Raw genomic sequence first — 6,000 nt, forward strand, 5'->3', positions numbered from 1 at the left:
AATAGCAACATAATCAAGACATGTTAAGTGCAAACAATTCAAAATGTATAACTGTTCTTTTAACCTCCGACGCAGCAAAGTTTCGCATGCCATTTTAATATTCACCAACAGAGTCGCTCAGAACCTGTGCAGCCAGACTGACCTTCATGTAGCTGAAGGAAAGCAGATTCATCCGATTGCGAGCGATTTCGCTCATTGGTGGTGATAGTTGTTTCGCAATATTCGACTTTCGTTGTTTAATAAACAAATATATATTCGTTCAATTTTGCCTAGTTTGTTTTGTAAATAAATAATTAGTAATATTAACACGCAGTATGCTACACGGAACCCAATTACCGGATGCGTTGACGAGTAACAATACCATTTGTTTCACATGGTTTCAATTGCCATTGTATATCGCACATATGTACACGTAGCAAAGACCGGTCTTTTAATTAATTAAAAATGTTACTCTGCTGTGTGAAAAATATCAACATTATTAACGGCTGCCAATTGCTTACAATTTAAAATGTATAATTGATCTTTATCATCCGAGACAATGAAGGTTATCATGCCATTATATTATTCTGTTGGACTCCATTTGAACATGATATCCATAGTAGTACTGAAAGTCTTTCGTGATTTCGTGTTCAAGTATTGAACAAAAATCAGCACAATTTGAAGGCAAGGCAATTCATAAAAGTCGTTTATGTTTTATTTCTCAGTATAAATCAGTTAATCACTGAAACATACACATTAGTTCATGCATGATAGGTAATCTTGGTATTATTTAAGTTTAAGAGTATGTGTAACAATACATTCATGTTACTAAGTGTAATGAGCATTCAGTTAAAGAAAATATTTTAAAAACTCAATAGCATGTAAAAAAAATCACATGTTTGTAAAAGATTTTGCACATGTAACCATTTGCAATGTGAAATAGAACAACAAAAATTTGATAATAATACTAACAATTTTCTATTTATTATTTCAACAACAAAAGATTGAGATTCCTCCTGACATGCAGGTAATGCAGAAGATTTATTCGAAGCCTACAGCAATACAAAAAGCTTACTAAAATTAAATACAAAATTATCTTGTTTAAACAAGTTTGAAAATTGTATATTTATAATGAGTTTTGGGAACACATTTTTGATTAACATGATCAAAGATCTAACTGTCACTTTTGAGTAAACCAGATATATTCACTGCTGGAATGTGTTCATTTATAAAAAAATGCAACAGTTTAATTTAATCAACTGAATATTTTAAACTAATTCATACTGAATTTTCTTTTGTCTTCGGCAAGTCTGTGAAGTTTGTTGTCGCCACTGCTTTATATAGTAGACATGAATATAGTAACATCATCTTAGTGCTGGGATGGTCAAGGTACGTCTCAGGAAAAGAAAGGAATCCAATTTCCGTGTTGAATCAGACAGTATCAGTATCCTTGGCATAGCTGTAAACACACATGTATGTCAGCACTATTTAAAGTCCACAATGTTTTTCAACCATTAAAAGTTCTTAATGTGGAAATGACCTGGGTTTGTACGCCCAAGTTTCGCTGGCGTCATGACATTATGCTTTGCGGGGTCAAACTTGTCGTCTAAAGAGCAAGAGACCCTCTTTTGCTTCTTTTCAGCACACTGAAAATATAAAACAATATGAATTTAAACCAACAAGATTAATAAAGGGCTAGTATTGACTGAGCCTTTCCAAAAATGCTGCGACATATGTTGATCAAATTAATAGTGGTTATAAAATTAAAAAAATGACTAAAATTGTATTGTTTTTGAGCTTATACAAAATTATGATTTTTCAAATAATGCAAATGAAATTTGCACCACACAATAGATTGAAATGCAACGTTTGTAAAGATACCATCATGATTATTATAGGGCTAGTATTGACTGAGCCTTTCTTAAAATGATGCGACATATTTGATTAAATTGATAGTGATTACAAAATAAAAAAATGACTAAATTTGTATAATCTTTGAGCTAATACAAAATTATGATTTTGCAAATAATGCAAATAAAATTTGCACCACACAATGCATTGAAATGTAACGTTTGTAAAGATACAAACATGATAACTGACTTAGCCTTTAGAAAAGAGCCACGACTTATGTTGATCAAACTGAAATTGTAAAAAAAATAAAAAAGTGACTAAAATTGTATTGCTTTTGTGCTCATTCAAAATCATGAATTTGCAAATAATACAAATAAAATTAGCATCACACAATGCGTTGAAATGTAATGTTTGTAAAGATACCCATAAGATTAATATAGGGCCTTTATTGACTGAGCCTTTCGAAAAGAGCCACGATATATGTTGATCAAACTGATAGTAATTACAAAATAAAAAAACTGACTAAAATTGTATAATCTTTGAGCTAATACAAAATTATGCCTTTGCAAATAATGCAAATTAAATTTGCACCACAGAATGCATTGAAATGCAACGTTTGTAAAGATACCAACATGATATATATAGGGCTAGTATTGACTGAGCCTTTCAAAAAGAGCCACGACATATGTTGATGAAACTGATAGTGGTAAGAAAATAAAAAAATGACTAAAATTGTATTGCTTTTGTGCTCATTCAACACATGAATTTACAAATAATACAAATAAAATTAGCATCACACAATGCGTTGAAATGTAATGTTTGTAAAGATACCCATTAGATTAATATAGGGCTAGTATTGACTGAGCCTTTCGAAAAGAGCCACGACATATGTTGATCAAACTGACAGTGATTACAAAATAAAAAAATGACTAAAATTGTATAATCTTTGAGCTAATACAAAATTATACCTTTGCAAATAATGCGAATTAAATTTGCACCACACAATGCATTGAAATGTAACGTTTGTAAAGATACCAACATGATATATATAGGGCTAGTATTGACTGAGCCTTTCAAAAAGAGCCACGGCATATGTTGATGAAACTGAAAGTGGTAAAATATAAAAAAAAAAGACTAAAATTGTATTGCCTTTGTGCTCATTCAAAATCATGAATTTGCTAATAATACAAATAAAATTAGCATCACACAATGCGTTGAAATATAACGTTTGTAAGAATACCAACATGAATAGTATAGAGCTTTATTTGACCAAGCCTTTTGAAAAAAGCCACGACACACGTTTCTCGGATTATGGAAGTGTAAACAATGATACGCATGATTTGGTGAAAATACCCACCGTTGTTTTATAAGTAAATACAAAGCATAGTCGAACACAAATGAAACAATTAGATGTATCAAACTCAACAAACCTTTGCAATGAATACTTCTGTGTTGGCAACACTTGATCAATTTGTTATCTTATTCTGTCTCGATTGCTTTGTCACGGTCTCGCTTTGTCAAAATGGCGGCTGTGAAAATTTGCCTCGTCGCGCGAAGTCTCGTTGGGTCGCAAGTCTCGTTTCCCTTTTGCGTAACAACGCGTTAGCTTTTTTTTCGGTTCAGTGAGTTTTTCATCCCTCTGTTTGTATAGGTCCCTGCCGTACCCCAATACCCATGAGACGAATGCTCAAAATAGGTTCACGCACGCCTTTCGTTGAAACGAATTAATAATTATCGTGACGTCTTAATGGATGACTTTGCATGGATGACACCAATCAATCGATCAACCAACCTAACCAATCATCCATCCACCTTTCCAACTATATAAAAACATATCAAACTATCCATCCACATATACAACTATACAGTAACATCCAGCTTTCCAACCATTTATCCTCATATCCAACCATCAATCATACTATCCAACCATCAAACCTGCCATCTATCCATACTCCACCCACCTATCCAACCAACTAATCTGCAATCTACCCATACACCAACCTATCCAACCGTCCATTCACATATCCAACAAACAAACCATCCATCAAACAATCCACCCTTATATCAAACTATTAATTTACCAATCTAACAACACACCTATGAAAACATACACCCACATACCCTCTACCCAACAATATCCATAAATTATTTAGCTATCAAACCACGCTCTCATATATCAAACCATCCACATATCTTTCCAACCACCCATCTATCTTTCTATCCATGCGCCTTCTATTTAATCTTTCACCAAGCATCCATCTTTCCAACCACCTGTCTATCGAGTCATTCATCATTCTACATCTCTGACACTCCCTCAACCTATCAAACCAAACACCCACATACCCATTACCCACCTATCAAACCATCGGCCAAGCATGCAATAACCTATCGAACGATCCACCTATCTTTCCAACCATCTACCTATCTATCCAACCATCCACCCACCTATCCAACCATCCACCCACCTTTTTAACCATGCATTCACATATTATACCATTCACTTACTCATCAAAACATTTACCTATCTTTCCTACCACAAATCTATCTTTCCAACCATCCATCTACATGAATAACCAATCAATCATTATCATCCACAAATCGGACATCCCCTTCCCACCTATCCAACTATAAACTCACGTATTCTCACATTTGCAAACCTATCCACATATCTTTCCAACCACCCTGTTCTATCTCTCCAACCACCCACCATGCTATCCTACCATGCACTAAACTATCCAACTATAAACATACAGTATTGTTCATACCATCCATCTTTCTATCCAACAATCCATCTAACTCTTCAACCATCAACTCTCATATCAAACGATTCCCTAACCTAAATAACCATCCACCGTATCTATCAAAATATATATCCACATATCCAACCATTCATCCATCTATCTAGATATCCAGTTATCTTCCCATCAACTCATCCGCGCAATAATGCCCCATCTACTACCGATCTATCAAAGCAGTAGTCTATCCAAATGTAAACCAGGAACATTGTGTTACATCAAATTAGGTCTCAATCCCTTTTTAATACATCGCTTTAAATTAAAACAATGCACATGCATTGAACAGAAACGTTTCAAATACCTTAAAAATCAGACAAGTACTGAAGATTGAAGTAGATCTTCAAGTTAATTAAATTTACTTCATCAATTCAACAACAATCCACATGTGAAACTGTTCTTAATTCTAGTAAAGAAATACTATTTGACACCTGTTTTGCATTGTGTTTTCTTTGTGTTTCTTTTTATTCCGAAAGAACAATCACCGAAACAATATCCAACGCCCCACACACATATATAAATTTTAAAAAGTGTGAAAATCGTTGTTTTATTTAGCGATTTAAATGTGCTAATTTATCAGTACTGCCTATACCGTAAATAATCTTACCTTGAGTATCCAAAAAAATGTTGAAATTGAGCCTAAGTTAAGCAATTTTCGAGAGCGCTAAAAACACGTCTTTCGCCTGAATTTACTTTTCAGTAACTAAGGGCGTCGCTTCGGTTGAATTCGGATTACAACGTCATATTCATTATGACGTCATAACTCAAGGTCGTTAATCACGGGTGCCACCTTTTTGCGATGCATTGATAAATGAGCCAATGCTGCTTCCGACACTAAGGACCGGTTGTTTTGAAATGTCACGGGTATTTCGCATTATTTTTAAAATCGGACAATGTAGTGCGATTGAGCGAAGATTTATTCATCCACACATGTACAGAAACATATAATAACAACCCATCCGGAAACGTGATGACCTTTATAAGTTGTGGCATGGTGAAGATTTTAACAGAATATTGTTGTATTTTGCCGGTATGACGAAAATTTCCACCAAATTAAATCGCTTACAAACTCAAACGATTGCTTTAAACATTTATAAGTTGTTCCATGCACAAAAACATCGGCTTCTTTTCGATCTAATAGATAATTTGGTCTTTTTCCAAAAGAGATGGAGCCAATGCCGACACTTTTTGTGTCGTATTCAATGTTGAGTGTTCGAACTTTTTTTTCGGCGTAAGCTGCATAAGCCAGCTTTTCACCTTAGCCTGACCTTTGTAAGTGTCCAATAAAATTCCAATAAAATTTCCCGCGGCTAGGTACGAATGAATACACTTCATTTATTCCATTGGCTGATTTGAGTATACCACCAGAACATTGGAA

At 34.2% G+C, this 6,000-nt stretch overlaps 1 protein-coding gene across 7 annotated transcripts in view; it reads right to left on the reverse strand.

Annotated features, from left to right (window-relative positions):
- The window catches only part of LOC127865234 (uncharacterized), a 44,074-nt gene extending 38,758 nt beyond the window's left edge, over nt 1–5,316 (reverse strand). For all 7 annotated transcript variants that reach the window (XM_052405261.1, XM_052405256.1, XM_052405254.1 and 4 more), the window contains exon 1: nt 5,230–5,316. The gene's annotated coding sequence lies outside the window, so the exon portion shown is untranslated. The remainder of the gene's footprint in view (nt 1–5,229) is intronic.
- Nucleotides 5,317–6,000: the final 684 nt, after the last annotated feature.

Source organism: Dreissena polymorpha, chromosome 1 (genome assembly GCF_020536995.1).
Source record: "Dreissena polymorpha isolate Duluth1 chromosome 1, UMN_Dpol_1.0, whole genome shotgun sequence".
NCBI lineage: Eukaryota > Metazoa > Mollusca > Bivalvia > Myida > Dreissenidae > Dreissena > Dreissena polymorpha.